Source organism: Apium graveolens, chromosome 7 (genome assembly GCF_009905375.1).
Source record: "Apium graveolens cultivar Ventura chromosome 7, ASM990537v1, whole genome shotgun sequence".
Taxonomy (NCBI): Eukaryota; Viridiplantae; Streptophyta; class Magnoliopsida; order Apiales; family Apiaceae; genus Apium; species Apium graveolens.
This window is the reverse complement of record NC_133653.1, coordinates 194,333,448-194,353,520: the sequence shown is the minus strand read 5'-3', so window position 1 is coordinate 194,353,520 and position 20,073 is coordinate 194,333,448.

Sequence of the window (20,073 nt, the reverse complement as noted above, 5' to 3'; positions counted from 1 at the left end):
AGTACATCACATTTCTTCTTTTTTCCGCTTTTCTTTTTATTCTTCTCTTCACTCCTTCATTTATGTAATTTTAGTATTGTTGTTTGTATAGATTCAATATATTTTTACTATTATTCTTTATCTATATTAGTTTTGGTTTAGGTAGAAGATGACGATGGGTTGATTAATTCTACAACAGTGGTTATAAAATCACGAATCAAGGTATGTACACCAACTGTTTGATTTTAAATCTCAAACATCTCATTTTTCTCTATTTGTTTTTGTATTTCTTCCTCTTCCTGCGATTTAGTAATATATGTTTGTACATATTATATGCATATCCAATACGTGTTGGTTATATTTTTCAAATCTGTAATGACAATTTTTGTGTGTTGATTCTCTAAAGATCATTGAAAGTGGATGTCAAAAGAGCTCTCCTGTCAAGATTACTGTTATCTCCGATATTTCAATTTGCAAGATTAATTTTTATTATCTTTTATATGATTCTTGACTGAGACAAATTTATTTTTGTTATCTTTTTTCTCATGTTGATTCTCTGTGTATTATAACTTTATAGCTTTAATTCTGCAATTTTATTTTTACCAGATACAATATTGATATGTTAAAAACTTATTCATTTTTAATGATATTAGATGATCTGGTTTTATTTTCTCCGTTTCTTACGGTTTGTCAATTTGCTCTTTCTCTTTATAATATCTACGTTAATATTCAGGTGTACGCTCTTTGTTTAAATTTCTGCAAATATATATTTGTCCACATGTGCGTGTTTATGTCTATCTTTGTTGTTTACATATTTATTGTAGATTTGCAGTTTATTTTCTGATTATGCAATCACAATGAAGATATTATGTCAAGCACCACGATAAAGAAAAGAAGAAGCATAGTAAAGAAGGTGAAATACCTCTCTGAATATACCCTATTATGCATTTTTTTTATCGACGTTATAAGAATTCAGTGAAAACAAAGTCCTCATTCAGTGAGTTTTTCTATATTTTTTATTTTAGAATTGTATAAGGTGTAACTTTCATCTCCATTTTATCCCTTAGAATTGTATAAGTTGTAGCCTTCATCTCCATTTTATCTCCATTTTAGAATTGTATAAGTTGTAGTCATGTACATATTTTATTTTTTTAAAACTTTGAATTTAGTTGTGGTCAATTTTACTTTTAGGTTAGAGCGGGAGGTTTCTATAAACATTATGGCTATGAATTTTAGAGTTTTGCATCATATTTACATGTAAATTTATGTGTACAAAACTATGTTATCTTCTTTTGTCAATGCTATAAATTGATGATTTGAGCATCTAGCCAGAGAACTGAGGGTATAAATTCTTGCAATTTTTGTGGTATCTTAGCTAAAAATTTAATTATGATACTAAAGTGAGTAAATTTAATTTAGTGGTCTGATCTATAGCCTGGTGAGTTTATTGACGAGTTTGAAAATTTGCATGTAATCTAATTTTTCTCTATATTAATCTTAGGAATAGTTACTGAATAGATAATTATAATTTTATAACGGAGAGCATTTTAGTGTCGGCTGATTATGAAGTAATTTTACTGATGTGTGAAGAATTGAAAAGGTTAGAACTTAGAAACGAAATGTTAATCTGGAATAAAATAGTGTTACCAAGAGTAATTAGTCTTTTTTATTAAGGATGTGGAATGCTCTTGGAGCCTGAAACTTGATACATTATTTGGAGTATTTTTATTAGAACTTGGAAACAGAATCTTTATTTTGTTGGTTAAAACCTTAGATGTTCTCATCCACTACCAGATCATGCTAAACAGGGCAAGACTCTGAAAAACAATGTATAGTCTCAAAATAGTATCGAAAATGTTTGCGGCATGTTACAAAAAAGTGTCTGCTTTAGGATGAAGAAATTATATATGTTATGATGGTTATTAATTTCTTAATCTGGTTCGATAGGGCCGTGTGGATTCCTTGGGCTTTTCATCAACTCTGGCGCAATCTATGAAAAATCATATGGATTTAGGACAACAAAACTACTCAGACGTATGATTTTTAAAAGCACATGTAACTTTAGACACTTGCGCATAGTGTGGAAAATGGAAGCAAATGGTTGAAATATGGCATATATTACGAGAGCATACGAGTTACACCTATGATTCTATATATCTTTGCCCGTAAGTTTTTTACTATTCTTATGTAGGTTGTTAGATTGTAATATTCTTTATTATGTTCTCGATACATATGGTGTCATGTACATATTAAGATAGTAAAGAAAGAGATATATGAATCATCTATAAATATCATTACCACTGCTAATTTAGAGGGACTTCACTCTGTGGGTTGGGTTATAAGGTTGCATTAGCTAATCCTCTTATGAACCCATATTCTGCAATCGAGATGTCAGTATAATTGTATAATACTATAGTAAAGAATTTTGTTGACCTGAGTATTAAAAACATATATATCACGATACCTTTATGTCTCAATTATGATCCCCATTCTCCATTATATGTTGTTTTTACATATTTGATAAAGAGCTATAGCCTTTTCAAGCTACTGATCTTCTTAATTTTTTCAAGAAAAATAGTTAAATTTCAGAAAAATTTGACAATGTTAGTCTTATTTTTGAGCTCAAAATTACCGTGTTTTTCCTCATTTATTTTAATTTAACTAATTGGGAAATACTATACCTAATTCAAACATTAACCTTCATCAAATTTATTTAAAACAAAAACGTAGGAGGCACGTAAAAATTCATAAAACAAATGTGGGAGGCACGTAAAATTCTCCTTCTCAATTATACAAAGCAATTACAGTGATTTAAAATTGCAAAAATTTGCTCTTTATAAGTAGTTAATTAATTTAAAGATTGTGGGATTGAACTGATATATAGTTATTTGTATGAATGAAAACTTAATATAAAATGATTTCAAATGCAATGCAAAATATATTTTTTTGTAAAACAAACATTAACTGCAAATTACTTATTTCAAAATGACTAAATTTTGATAAACATTTTTTTCGTAGTTTTTAGTTCATATATTTATTATTAATTGATGGACAACATAATTTTATTTAAACCTTATATAGTCATATCGGGAAAAAAATCATAAATTTTTTAATTGCATTGTATAATCAAAGGATTTTATTTTAAATAATTTATTTTTTTATTTCCAAAGCACCAGTATACATTAAAGATTTTGAAAAAGAGTTAGATAAACATTCATTCACGTTATTAGTAAGTTAAGATACATTATTTGTAAATAATTTTAATTATTAATTTCTTAAGAATAATAATTAAAATTAAAAAAATTAAATCATTACAGAATTTGAAGTAGTGATTAGTGTATCACGATAATATATTTTGAGTATTTAAAATACCTTTTATTTAGAATCTCCATATTTTTACTTAAATTCCATCATTTGATATACATTTTGCGTCTTTTTTTAAATAAATTCATATTCTCGGGTACAAAAGTTGTACGTATAATATTTTTTCTCAAAACTAAATTTATTCATTTGTATAAATTAATTTAGATTGTTAAAAATTTAAGGTTTTCAACAAATCATTTTAAAAATAACTTTTACCTATATATATATAAATGAGTAGGCAAACTGTTATATGATATATTTTAAATTTGATACAATTTGATAACCTATCGATTATAGTGTTTTTTCTAAATTTTTGACTAATTTTCCTTTAGTTTTTAAACATATAAGTTAATTATTTTTATGGCTTCATTCAATTTTTTTAACTAATTCACAAATTGCAAAGTTATATAAAAACTGTTCAATCCGTACAAAATAAATTATATAGCATGAAAGCTTTTAAAGTAAGACCCAAGATTTTAGAGGCTAATATTGATTCTGCACTGCTTGAAAATATAGAAAAATAGTTGTTTAGAACAATCTTACTTCTACTCGGCCTACTGATTCAGATGGTTCTGTTAACCCCATTTTCAATGAAAAATTAAAAGTCGTAAGTTACTACTCTGCATTGTGTTTTTTTGTTCCAATTTTTGAAAGGTAAGAATGAAATGAATCTCTAAAGAAAAGTCTGCCTTGAATCCAAATGGCCCACTCTTTATTTCAGCTGCTCTTCGTCAAGTGAAGGGTTTCTCATCAGAATGGTGGCAATTGACGAAAACCTCGACATGGTTTTATAACTACTGGCTCAGCCAGCAACATGAGGACGATGATTTTTTTGTATATGATGAAGATGACTTGGAAGACATTGTCGACTTGCTGCCTGATGCCATTGGTCTTGGCATTGAGAAATAAATTTTTAACATGAAAACACAGTTTGAGCACTTTATACAATTATCTGAAGCAGAAGCAGGAAATAAGAAGTTATCTTCGTCTGCTTTGAAGGAAACTCCTGGAAACGGTATGTTCCTAAGTGACTTAATATGCCTTGACATAAATTTTGCTAGTCACGAGACTATCTGGGTCCAGTAATGATTGAGTATGATTCTGTTATACCTATGATTTCTAATCTGAAGAGTGCATTGCATATATGTACTGTACAATTTATTTAGCATAGAGGTATTTGTAAGTGGTAAGTCTTGAATGTATCAATTTGACAAATAAATGGTGTCTTCTAATACTAAAGTTCCACATTAATTGGTTAAGTTTCATTTGCACAAACCAGGACATGAAGTTGATTTAAAATAGATGCTTAAGTCTCAGCCTGTCAAATTCTTTCAAGGAACAAAGTCTCAGGTCCATATTACAATCAACAAAGTATTGGGAGAATCCAGCCAGGTGTGTGAGCCCAAAAATCTTGTAATTGTCGCATCCAACATCTGCGTTGAATGTTGGCTTCTTAAGATTGGCTCCCTCGATTCATATTTGATATGATAATTTGATATCATAAGATGTATGTACTCTTTCAATTATTTTATATTCAAAAATGAGATTGGGTGTTACAAAAAGTTATGACAGTATAAAATTTAACCAATTTTTTTAAGTTAATTATAATCATATAAATATATACATTAGATTCAAAAAATAAATTATTACATTTATAATCGGGTCGACAGTATAAAGGAACTTTTTCGTATATAAATATATTTTTCGTTATTTTTTATAAATATGTTTACATTGAGTTAAAAACATATATACATAAATTTACTTTTATTATGTTGTCTTAGTGTCTTAAATATATTTTTCTAACATATGTGAAAAAGTATATTCGCGTTAAAAGAGTAATGTTGTGTTAGTGTTCAACTGAAAAGTTACGTAAATATTTCTCTTTATATTATTTAATATATTTTAAAAAAATTAAATTTATTTATTATTTAGAACACGTAGCGCGGGCAAAAATCTCTAGTTAATTAAATAGCTATATACATGTACGAGTCATGCGTATCCTCTATTTTGGACATGTTCTATTTTGAAATATTTTAGAATTTGTATGCATACTTGTTAAATAGATATATAGTATGGCGTGATATGTGAAAAGTTAGTTTTGTTTGTGTAGTTACCTCAATTATAAGTATGAGTTTTTCCGATTTGTATGTTTCAATATTATGTGCGAAACTTAATTTTTTTCTAAATTCACGTGTGGACCGTGTTCATATTACATAAATGAAATATATGTTATGTTTTGAGATTATCTTTTTTCTAATTTTGGATTTAATAACATATATAATATTCGTAAAATATGTATTTTGAAGTGTTTTGAATTTTGGACTTCTACAATTGGTGCCAGCAAGTACGAACATTTATAATTATTTGAAAAGATCATATTAATTGATTAAGAAAATATTAGTTCATTTGCTTTAGTTGTCTTAATTTCTTATTTTGGGTTTGCAATATTCGCTATAGTGATTGATAATCTTTTTCACCACACATGTTGAGAATGTGAATGAATTTTACTTTTTTTAAAAAAATAACTAATGTATTTTATTAAAAGCGAGATAAGTGAGTTACATGATTGTTGATCTTGACGGAAGTATATGTTGTGAAACCGATGATCTCATGAACGGGAAGTATGTATCGTAATATTAATGATTTTCAAGTTTGTTCAAATATTTTTCTCATAGAAATAAAAGTTCTATATTTGTTATATCTAAATACGTTTGTAATTTTTTAACGGTACATCACATTTAACCTTAAAAAATTCAGTTTGATCTTCGTTTAAATTTAGTTTTCGCCATTTTATGATAATGATGCTTCATTATAATAGTTACCTGTATTATCATAATAAAATAAATATATATATATATATGTATATATATAATTGTATAATTATTAGTTTTATAATGAAATAGTAATAAATATACGTAATAATGAGTCATACTAATTAATAGATGCATATTAATTTTGATGTAATTAATAATTATTAACATACAATTATAAAGGGTAATTTAGTAATTGTAATATGAATAAAATGTCTCATCTAACCCCCCGTTGCTCTATTATATATAATAATAGATTTAGCTTCTTTTGAAAAATGTCAAAACTAACACTTTTTAAACACTTACAAATATTATGTATTTTAATAAAATAATTTTCTTATTTTCTTGTGCAAATATGCATTTTACAAAAATTTATAAAACAAATTTTTGGTTGAAATAACATATTGGGTATTCGATACCTAGTATGATAAAACGTATTTATAAATTCAGTTTCAAAATATGTATTTCAGCTTTAAAAAGATTAAAAAACAATATTAGTTGATAACCAGTACGAAATATGAGCCTGAAATTAAAAACATTAAATTAGAATCGTGAATAATTGAACCTCATAACTCGTGCGAAATACGGATCAAAATTATAATATTAATATGAAATATTAAATTGATATACTTATAAAAGAATGAATCACCTGAGAGTGTGTAATAAACAAATGCTATTAAATTATGTAGTTAAAAGGATCCAATCTATCATAGTAATGAAATTCCACCGTATTACTAATAGGATTATTTTGTGAAACGAATTATATAATTATTTTATGAACCAAACATCTTTGTTATTCTAAATAGTTTAATATTACTTGATAATTATCTTTTTAATATAGTTTATATAATATTATTTAATTATTGATAAAATTGTTTTAAATTAGAAGTTCATTTAACTTAATTTAATATTACATGATAAAATCTAAACACAACTCATAAATATATTGTTGTTAAAAAATATTTTTTTAGCTTTAATGTAAGGAAATTTGCCAAATATGACCCAAATTATGAGGTACTTTATCAATATTTCTCTTTTAATTCAATAATTATAGATATGTCTTATAAATAATTTTGAGAATTTACCAAAAATACCAATTTTTATTAAAGTATTTGCAAAAATACAGACGAGGTTGCATATATGGTACATATAAGGTTGAAACGGTTGTATATGTGATTGCATATGAGGTTGATCTGTATTTTTGCAAATATTTTTTTCAAATTGGGTATTTATGCAAAAATTTCAATAATTTTTAACTAATATACAACTCATGTATATATAATTAATTTATAAGTATAAACATTTATACTACCACGCCCCTAATACAATACAAAAAAGGGCTAATCTTTAATGTGTTATGCATAATTATCTGTCCATCCATTCTCATTTAAATTTAAAAAACAAATATGCCTAATGATTATTATTCTGGTGAACTTTCGTATCGTTTTAAATTTCGATTTGCTAATTAAAAGCATACAGAGAATGGGTGAATAACTAACTAATCCTAATATGATGAAAAATTTGTTTAACATAGTAGTAGTATTTCAAGAAGTTGGTGCTTGATCCGGATGTAATTATGATGAAGATGAATGGGTACATATATGAAAAAAAAATTGTACGTGCACACCCTCCATTGAAAACCTGCTTGTAAGTTGTAACATGCAACAGTCCATGCTATGCATTTTTACGATTCTTCATCCCAGTAACAAGCACGTGGCATTCTTTCTCTGAACATAATTTTAGGACTCTAAATGTAATGAAAGTTAGAATGCATACTTTATTATTGATATTATAAAGAGTACAAAATTGACAATAATTTGTAAGGTCATATACATCATTTACAAATGTGAGCTAGTTAAATTAATCATAGTTAGTTTAAAATCATTAATTTACTTGAAAATAGGATATATTCTTAAACATAATTGTTTGTGGAATATATTTATAAATCGTATATTAAAATGGGAGATATTAGTAAAAAAAATCTAAAAATTAGCTATCCCGACATATTTATAATTATTGAATTAGAAGGGATATATTGATAAAGTACCTCATTAATTTGGGACATATTATACAAATTTCTTTTTTCTATTAGACACTAGGGATTTTTGCATAAATACGTAAATTGCAGAAAATATTTGCAAAAATACGGTTGATGCAACCACATATACCACATATGCAACAGTTTCAACCTCATATGAAACAACATATGTAACCCCGTCCGTATTTTTGCAAATATTTTTGTAAAAAGTCATATTTTTGGTAAATTCCCTAAACTATAACATATGCAATGCACGGTTATTTCAAGTAATTATTATTTTATTATTTTTACTTTAATTAATATACACAATGAAGAAAACTCATAATTATAATTTGTTATAACCAAATCTAAGTAATTGTTTTTAGTTAGTTTTTAATTTTATTTTAGTCAGTGTTAAATATTATTTTATTTTAGTCTGAATATGTAGCATAAGTTAATTTACTTTTTCCCAACGACCAACGAATTATCATTGGATTTTAAATTTGTTTTGGTCAGGTTAAATAATATAATTGTTTAAGCGTGTCGGTAGTATTTATTATTTTAGTTTAGCCTAATACAACTAATCCAATTAATTATATTTAATTTTTTATCCCGTATCAATTATATAATTTTGTTTAAATCCGAATGGACAATGTATATAATTTTAATATTTTATTTTTATATCGGAGCAAATATACATCAACGAATTATTTTTTAATTTTAATTTTAATTTTATTTTTAGCCCGATTTAATAATATGACTTTTTTTTTGCTCGGGTGAATAGTGATTTATTTTTGTTTTAGACCGGTTTAATGATAAACTTTTTATGCCCGGGTGAATAGTATATAATGCTTTGGCCTAACGCCATTACACATCTAAATATGTCTGTATTTATATCTTTATATTATGAATATTTATTTAATAATCATAGTATTTAAAAATTTAGAGATTAACTAAAATATATATGACTCCACAACTATCAATACCACTTCTAATGTTTCGTCTTTAGTCAAATACAGCTAATCCAACTAATTAAAAATAATTTTTTTGCCCGTATTAATTATATAATTTTGTTTAAACCCAAATAGATAGTGTATATTATTTTAATGTTTTCTTTTATGCCGAGGCCAATATACATCAATAAATTATATTTTAATTTCAATTTTATTTTTAGACCGGTTCAATAGCATGACCTTTTTTTGTTCGGTTGAATCCTGATTTAATTTTGCTTGGATGAATAATATATAATATTTTATTTTGACCCGGGGTCATTATACAACTTTAAATCTATCTGTATTTATATCTTTATATTGTAAATATTGATATAATAATCATAATGTAGTACGACTGGTTAATTAACATAATATAATTATAAATTTAGAGAATAACTAAAATACAGATGACCCACAACTACCAATAATAATTCTAATATTTCGTCTCTAATATAAATACAGTTATAAAGTCAATCTTATTTTAAACCGGGCTCATCTATATATTAACTAGTTTACAAAACCGTGTTTCGCAGCTGCCTTTTAAAAAAATGTTCAATTTTTTCTTTCTTTCTTTTCTTATCTGATCTTTGTCATTATAAAATTATGAATAATAAATAAATATAATAAATCAAAAAATTTAAAAGGTCGTTCTCTCGTTAAACATGTTTACTTTGATGAGTCGCTCTCTCATTATTCATAAATATAATATTATAAAGTTATATTATTTATTGGTCAATAATCAATGTAGTATTTTTTCTATTTAATAATAAAAAATTGAGAAAATTACAACAATATATATGAGAGGCGTCAACGCTCGTGTTCTCCTATACTATAATATATATAATATACTTTTATAACAATTTTAAAAAGTATTGAGAAAACATATTTATATATACTTGTTTTTATATTTCAAAAGCTAAAAATTAAAAAAAATATATATCAGGAAAAAAATATGATAAGTTGATTTTAAGAAAATAGGAGAAATGATATTAAAAGAGAAATTTAGAAAAATATGAAGATGGTAAGTTGATTAAAATAAAAAGTAAAAGTTTTTGGAGAATATTATGATGACAAAGTTGATTTAAAAAATTTTAATGGAAGATTTTGTACAAACTTTAAGAAAATATTATAATGATGATAATATTTATAGATATCCGTATTAACAATAATTTAGAGATTAAAAAATAGAATATAGTAAGTTGATTTTAGGAGAAAGATGAGAACTAGTAGTAAAAATAAAATTTATGAGAATATCAAGATGATAAGTTGATTTAAATGGAAATTAGAAGTTTTAGGAGAATATAATGATAAGTTGATTTCAAAAATTTTAATGAAATATTTTACAGAAATTTTAGAAAAATATTATGAAGATGATAATATATTTAGGAAAATACAAGGTAATTGTAATTTTTTGATATTTATTAACTCAAAAAATTGAGAAAATTAGAAAAATAAAATGAGACGATTTGAGGGGAGTCATCTAAACGCTCTCGTCTTCTCCTTTATATTCAGGAAAAATGTAATATGATAAGCTGATTTTAAGAAAAATAGGAGAAATGATATTAAAAAAGAAATTAAGAAAAATATAAAGATGATAAGTTGATTAAAATATAAAGTAGAAATTTTAGGAGAATATTATGATGACAAAGTATGGAAAATGTTGTCCAAACATTTAGAGAATATTATGATGATGATAAATATTTATAGATATCAGTATTTGTAGTATTTCAGAAAATAAAATATAGTAAGTTGATTTTAGGAGAAAGTGGAGAAATTGTAGTAAAAACGAAATTTATGAGAATATCGAGATTGTAAGTTAATTTAAATAGAAAATAGAAGTTTTAGTAAAATATTAAATGATAAGTTGATTTCAAAAATCTTAATGAAATATTTTATCAAAATTTTAGGAGAATATTACGAACGATGATAATATATTTAGGAAAATGTAAGGTAGTTATAGTTTTTCATATTTATTAACTCAAAAAATTGAAAAAAAATAAAAAAAATAAAATAAAATAATCTGAGAAGCGTCACCTAAAGTCTCCCGTCTTCTACTTTATATAAATATACTGATGATGATGGATTTTATTTTCTTTCAACTATAGTCGAGAAGAAGCTGTGCAGTGCAGGAGTTGAGGCTTCGGGTAAGAATTGTAACATAAAATCAATTTCTACAATTAGAGCATGGTTTCAATTTCTACAATTTCTACATAGAATCAAGTTTGTTTTAAAATTAATTTATTTTAACTAAAATACATGACCCACAACTATCAATACTACTACTAATATTTTGTATTTGATAGGGTAATTGTCAATTTTTTTTTAAAATGATAACATGAATATCACTTTTGAAGTTTATGACCAAAAATACCCATCTAGCATGCATTTGTGAAATGGGTAAGCCTATAAATATTTGAGAAATGAGTATTACGTAAAAAAAAAGAAAAAAAATACAACACAAGACACGCATTTCTCCATAAAGCCAAAGGGTGATACGCATTTTTGAAATGCGTATCTCTATTATATAATTTTTAAATTGTTTTTAAACATTTTTTACACAAATAACCCGTTTGTTAAATGCGTATTAGTGATATCCAACTTAGAAATGCATATTACACAAATATTTTAGCCAACATTTTTAAAAGTGCTGTTTTTGTCACAAATTCTAAAAAATAGATATTTTTGTCATCTTTTCTATTTAATATAAATACGGTTATAAAGCTAATTTTATTTTAAATCGGACTCAACTATACATTAATTTTGTTTTATTTCAACTATGGTTAAGAAGAAGCTGTGCAGGAGTTGAGGCATCGTGTAAGAATTGTAACAAAATCAATTTCTAATTGTAGCACAAAGAGAGCATGGTTTTAATAGAACCAAACTAGGGATGGCAAGGGTCGGGTATTAAAACCTGAAAATTTTATTCATATCTGAACCCGACCCGAACCCGAAAAATACTCGAAAATGAATACTCGAACCCGATCCATCAGATTTCGGATCAGATTCGGGTATACCCGAAACCCAATTTTTTTTTTTGAATTGGATATTCATACCCGAAACCCGAAACCCGAACCCGAATCTGAAATCTGAAAATTTGTATAATTATTGATATTACAACTGTTTGGGATCGAACACGCGACTTAAAGAGAAAGACTTTTAACGTGTCATCTTCAAACACTCCACCTCATCATTAATTGTGTTATTAATATGTATAGCTAATATTTAAAAAAAATCAACTTAATTGATACCCAATTTTTTAAATTTATTACTAAAAGATGTTTTGTTAACCTTATAAATCTTATCACCCCTTTAAATGATTGAATAATTATATTTCATTAAACTTTATAATTAATTAATTTTTAACATAAATATAAAAATATATATTCCAAAAAATATATAATAATACGTATAATGTATGTTATAGAATATATATATATATATAATATTATAATGTGTAATATATAAAATTCTAATATTATATATTTAATATATATATATAATAATTCGGGTTTTTCGGATTTCGGGTTCGGATCGGGTTATGATAGAGTTTCAGATTTTGGATCGGGTTTCGGATCGGTATACCTAATATCCAAATCTAAAAAATTTCGGGTTTAAAAATTAAATCCATATCCAAATCCAAATCCAAAAAACCGGATTCGGTAAATCCAAAATTTCGGTCGGATCGGATATCCGTCAGATCAGATTATGATTATTTTGCCAATCTCCAAACCAAACTATCTATGCTATAGCTAGAAAGAGACGGAACTTCTCCGGCGTCATGTCTCGGGTGATAAGTTTGTTTAAAAATAAAATTTATCTTAAATTAGTAATTTTAAGAGAATTTTAGTAAAATTATTGTGTACCAAAAAAGGTATCAATCATGAAACTTTCAATATTTACTCTATTATATAATACTAGCCTATAACCCGTGCGATGCACGGACTGATTATAATATTTGTAATTTTATTATTTTATATCAAAATAATTTAAGCAAAATAATAATTAATGTATGTATTATTTAGATTAATAAAGTTAAAATATTTACATATTATTTTATATTTATTATATGATTGAAGGATCCAAAATTTAAATAGTTAAAATCTTAATAAGTCTTTCTCCTACGGCCTCCGCTTTACTGTACGGATGCAGTGCCTATATGAAAGTGATAGTCTTGAATAGTAGTGATGTATTTGAATGATTTGGTATTATTTTTTTTAATATTGATTTTTTTATTTTTTTCTTGATTTATTAATTATTTTGTTATATTATAATTTGAATTACTAAAATTAATCTTGAAAGTGTTTGGTTCCTATAAAGAGGTAAAATAAAAGTCGAGTGTGATTACAAATTAAGTTGGATAATAATTCATAAGAATATATAGTTATATTAGATACATGCTTTATTTTTTTAATTAAATTATAATTGTTTAAACTTTGTTTTGAAAGGTGTTAACTGATTTTTAGCAAGGTGTGAACCAACTAACCAAATTATCCCCTAGTTTGCTTATAATTTAAAAAGTTAAAATCTTAATAAGTCTTTCTACTACGGCCTCCGCTTTACTATGCGGATGCAGTGCCTATATGAAAGTGATAAATTTTTCTTGATTTATTAATTATTTCATTATATTATAATTTGAATTACTAAAATTAATTTTGAAAGTTTTTAGTTCCCTATGAAAGAGGTAAGTAGAAGTTGAGTGTGATTAGAAATTAAGTTGAATAATAATTCATAAGAGCATGTAGTTATATTAGATACATGGTTTATTTTTTAAATTAAATTATAATTGTTTAAACTTTATTTTGGAAGGTGTGAACAGACTTTTTAGGAAGGTGTGAACCAACCAACTAAATTATTCTATGTTTTGCTTATAATAGTATAATATAGATAGATAGATAAATTGAGATTAATGAAGTTAATATATTTACATATTATTTTATATGTATTATATGATTGAAGGATTCAAAATTTAAATAGTTAAAATCTTATTAAGTCTTTCTACTTCAGCCTCCGCTTTACTGTGCGGATGCAGTGCCTATATGAAAGTGGTAGTCTTGAATAGCAGTTGTGTATTTGAATGATTTGGTATTGTTTTTCTTAATATATTGAATTTGTTTTCTTGATTTATTAATTATTTTGTTATATTATAATTTGAATTACTAAAATTAATTTTGAAAGTGTTTGGTTCTTATAAAAGAGGTAAAATAGAAGTCGAGTGTGATTAAAAATTAAGTTGGATAATAATTCATAAGAATATATAGTTATATTAGATACATGGTTTATTTTTTTAATTAAATTATAATTGTTTAAACTTTGTTTTGGAAGTGTTAACTGACTTTTTAGGAAGATGTGAATCAACTAACCAAATTATCCCCTAGTTTGCTTATAAATTAAATAGTTAAAATCTTAATAAGTTCATCTACTACGGCCTCCGCTTTACTGTGCGGATACAGTGCCTATATAAAAGTGATAATTTTTTCTTGATTTATTAATTATTTTATTATATTATAATTTGAATTACTAAAATTAATTTTGAACGTTTTTGGTTCCCTATAAAAGAGGTAATATAGAAGTGAGTGTGATTAGAAATTAAGTTGAATAATAATTCATAAAAATATGTAGTTATAATAGATACATGATTTATTTTTTATTAAATTATAATTGTTTAAACTTTATTTTGGAAGGTGTGAAAGACTTTTTAGGAAGCGTGAACCAACCAAATTATATTATATTTTACTTATAATAGTATAATATAAATAGATAGATAATAAAGTATAAATAGATGTGTGTAAGCCGGTTCTATGAGCACACACCGGAAAAAAAAAGCTCCCAAAAGTTTAGCACACAGCTCCCAAAAGTTTAATGACTCCACTATTGTATAATGGGTTTGTGTAGTGTGTACTTTTGGGCATATGTTAAAGAAGTGTAATTGATGAGTTGTAAAAATTTTATTGGTGGAGATTTTTGTACACGCAGAAGAGTCCATTATTATTAATGAGTTCTTTATCAATTTTTTTTGTACACCTCATCAGTTACTAACTCTTAACACACACTAAAAAAATCCTTAAAATCCCTATATAATTTTTACAAAAGTTTAACCATTGCAATTTTAATTAGCATTTAATTGTCAGCCCTAAAGTGTGTTCAAAAGTTTTGGTGTTAAAACTATCCGCCAAAAATTATATCGATAAATGGTTAACAAACGATTGTCACTAAGCAAGACCTTATTCTGTAACTGCAGCCTCCTTAAGACCTTCACGGAGGGCTAGAGCAAAATATTAGAATTATACGAATGAATCAAACATGTTTTTTTCTTGTTCTTTCTTGGAGTCAAACTGTTCTCCAAACATGAATTTTAATCCATCAGAATGTGTATTTAGCACCAATATTTAAATAAATTTTTGTATCTTATGCTTATAATAAAATACTTGTTGAAATTAAGTACTTGCGTAAAAGTTTTGTCCAAAATTGCGCAATAGTCAGAAAAAGTGTTGCGTCTCTATTTATTGGCAGCATTATACTCCAATACTCACCGGAAGAGGATCTTTAATTGATCAACACACAAAATATCCACATTCTTGTTCGATTGATGTAAAAATTGAAAGATAATATTGGAGTGTGTAAAAACGATCGAGGTTAACTTCATGAGGTATGAGGATGCAGTGAACCACAGTTTGCCCAAAAATGCATCATGTTATCTACTTCTACTTAATCTACTTAATATATAAAGCCTGTAAGATTTTACCACGTACTTTTACCTTAAAATCCTTTATTACCCTTCTGTATTTTCAAAATTTGCGACTGTCTTATCCGGCTATTCACGTTTGTTTGTTGTTGTTTGTACAATTCCCATTCAATGCCCCTGACCAAAATACAAAGATATACATACACACTTACTCACATCCATTCCAATAATTATACGTTCTCCCGGTTTTACTTATTACGTGTCCATATTTCAATTCAAATTGCAATGTTAGAATACTGTTCCTCCCGGTGACTACTTCCGTTAGTAATTTTCTTGACACATTTTTTTTAAAGAATATTTTAATAGCCTAATAGGATTTGATCGAGGAGCAGGTATGTATTCAAATTTTAAATTTGAATATCTTTACTTTAAACCCCCTTTCAAAACAATTTATTTTGTCAGAACCCAATTTCAAAACTTAACAGAGTTGAGGTATGATTTCTTGATCTAACTTAAAGATAAGACTTATGTTTATGTTTTTTTGTTCCGTACACCGTCATATTTGAGATTTTTGGGTTGATTATATATCTTGAATTTTTTACACTATATTATTATTTGAAATTGTATGAGTACTTTGTATGCAATGTGTTTGATTAAAGTTCTGAAAGAGTTTACAATTATTTTTTTCATTAGTAGTTGATGTTTAAACTCTAATACCTTGATTCTTCTTAATTACAGGTTGTATGTGGATTGTTTCTGGGCAAAATGAGGTATGATAATACATTAATATTGTTGTTTGTAATTGCTTTGTATTTTTGTTCGTGTTTGAAGATGAAAGTAAGTATTTTGCATTACAATATTTGATAAAAGTTCTAACAGAGTTTTCAAATTATTTTGCAGATTTTTATCATTTCTTAATTGTATTTAGAGTACTAGATATTAAAATTTTACCTTAGTGTTGCAATTTTTTTATTTTTCATGCATTACAAAAATCTATACTTTGAACATAAAGTAGTTGAACCTTACAACTTTATTTGTTGTTTATGTAAGGTTATTAGTAACAATTTACATCCTCTCGGTCTCGAAAAATAATGTTATGATATGAATTTTATTTTTAATTTTCAAAATTATTGTCTTCGATAATTCTCCTTTTTTTCTTCTTACGTGTTGGATGTAAAATAATTTAAGCTATTTTCTTTAGTGTGCAATGTGTTTTCAACTTCAGTTTTACACGATCACTCTTTCGTTACTGTTATAAATCTCCAAATATATGCTTTTCAACTTTACAGAATTCTTACCATACGAATAACAACCTTCCTTTTTTACGAGTACTCATTCGCTCATGTAATTCTCTGTCTGACCTATTTTGTCCGATTTAAAATATATTAATTGGAGTTATGTACTTCAATTCATTATATATCAGTTCTCATCCAAGAAATCTAAATTATGTTTGTGTTTTTCCTTAACTTTCCTTAATAACAGCGTGCTGCACTTTTTTTATTATATATCTATTTATGTTTCAATATTTGATAAATAACTTATAACCTGTGTGCACGGAGAAAAAGAGTAAATATTCATAACCTAAAAGAAATATTCGGAGATACAGTTTTTTAGACTTGATGTCGGCAACGTAATTTGAAATTTTAATTTAAAAGTACAGCACACCATTTACTTCCTAATTTAGAAGTTGAAGTTAAATTCTACGTCTCTCTTCTCTCTTTCATATATTTAAAATTGGTAAATTTATTTTTTCAGGACAAATTGAGTTGCAACTTTTGGATTAAATGTTTGCATATTTAGGTGAGCTTTTTTTATTGTGAGATAGTTTTTCTTTTATAGTTAATGTTATGTTCTTCACAATATAAATTTTTAAAAGTGTGTCTGGTGTTCGTCTGTTCATGATGTATCAATAGAATAAAAATTGAGGTGTTTATATATAAGTATTTTATAAAAGTTGTGAGATAGTGCTAAACTGTTTGTTCATGTGTGTGCAGAGAAAAGGAGTAGACATTGACAACTCAAAAGTAATATTACTTTCAAATTGAGGTACATTACATTAGAATTTTAATTCAATTTATGACATTTTGGAATTCAAACTTATGGGATCCAAGTATCTCCATCTTCGTCTTTCTAATGTATACAGTTTCTATGAATGTATTTTAGTTCTTTCACTTTTGTCTTTCATGTAACTTTTAACTTATATATTCAACAACATCAAATCTTATTATACAGATTCTATGTGAATTTTTCAGGCAATATCATCTATTATGATGCAACTGAAGTTGTTGTTTGTATTTTTTAAGAATATTTTTTTTTTGCATTTTAACTGTTCAATAAAAGTTCCATGAGGGTTGTTAATTATTATTTTTGTTTTTAGTTCATTCTAAATTGCATTCGAAGTTGTATATGCTATTCCTAACCCTTTATACTACTAAATGATGTGATGTATTTGTATAGTTATTTACATTTGATTATTTTTTACGGGTATCTAATACATCATTTTTTTCTTTTTCCAGGTTGTGTAAAATTTTTCAGAAGAAAATAAGATATGATTATACAATTTAAGTTGTTTGTACTTACCTATTTTTGTTTGAAAATGATAATAAATTTTTGCATTTCAATCGTTTGATTAAAGTTCCATTAGAGTTTTACATAATTTGTAGGTTTTAATCCTTTGTGAATTGCATTTATAGTGGTTAAGACTATTTCTAACCTTTTTGATATAGATTTTTATGATACGTTTGTTTAAACAGGAGCTTGCAAGACAGAAATGTAATATTCTGAATTTAAATATTGAAAGGTATATACACACTTAACTTTCATACATTATAATAAACTATACTTGAACTACAAAGTAGTCGAAATTTATAATCGGTTCTTACATATTGCAGGGAGATATCAACAATATACACCTTCTTACATATGAAATTTAACGCAATGGTAAGAAATATTTTTTGATTTTTAAATCCACTACATATACATGTATGAAATAAGTTAAGCACACATTTTTTAGGTGGCATAAGATTTTAATTCTATAATATGTTTTGTGCATAGTTACTCTATTCACCTTCGTAGACAATTTTATCATAATGACTCATTGTGACTAGTGATATTATGTTATGTCTTTTTATACAAGAGAGATTAATTAAATAATATTATGAAGAATAACACTAATGGTGCATATTGTTGTACCATATTTAATATTGTGGACAATAATTGTTATCATCACAACACTAGAAGCTGTAGAAGTAACATCAAGAATTTAAAAAAATGAATAATGAAAATTATTTATAGAATAATAGTTCCAAGGTAGTTGAAGCAGCATCAAGCTTCATGTGAGATTGACAAATTTAAATTCTTGGTCGATTTTATAGGCTAATAAAAGGAAACTACTTGATGCAACTTAGTTTTGTGTGGACGATCTTTACACTCGAATATATACATTTTAAGGTCAAATATTTATTTATATTATATCACTTATGAGGCCTTGCAGAGTTGCAAAATTTGGGATTTTTTTTTGACCAGTATTATAGTTTGGTTAGTATTATAGGGGGTGGGATAGTGTGACTAAAAATTATAATATTTTGTGTTCAAATATGTATGATTTTTATAATTTTCATCAATAACAACATTTCTCTGTCTTTATGTTTTTTAATTCTTGCCTCTGAAGTTGCATATGGTAATTAAAGATTAAAGCAAGGTGTAGGAATATGGTATTTTCGCTTGAAATCATACCATGAATAAAGTATATAATTCACACGGGGTATTAAACTGGCTCATCACACAATTTTGTACGTCAGTTCATAATCTGTTTCGTGCAGTGATTTCCAATGATTTCCAAGGATACCTTCGGACAAATCCAATGAAGGCTTTGATAAATGAAGTCTTCCACGAGGATATTTCTCTTCAATTTTTAATGTCTTTTAACATTTTGCAAATTCATGTGGGTTTAATGGTCACGCAGAATTTTTTCGAGACGTTTAAGACAACGAGTGATTGCATAAATTGTTGTAAGTTAACTTCTTGCAATTTGAGTTTAAATTTGACAATTGCTTTAGATTTTTTTAATCTAATTATGACTAACGGCATAATCTTCTTTTACAGAATTAAATAGCGATCTCTTCAGTGATGAATGTACCATTGATGGGTAATATAACTTATTTTCAAGTTAAAAGTTCATAATTTTATGGTTATTGCAAGTTTTTACTTGGTCATCATTCAATGTTGAAC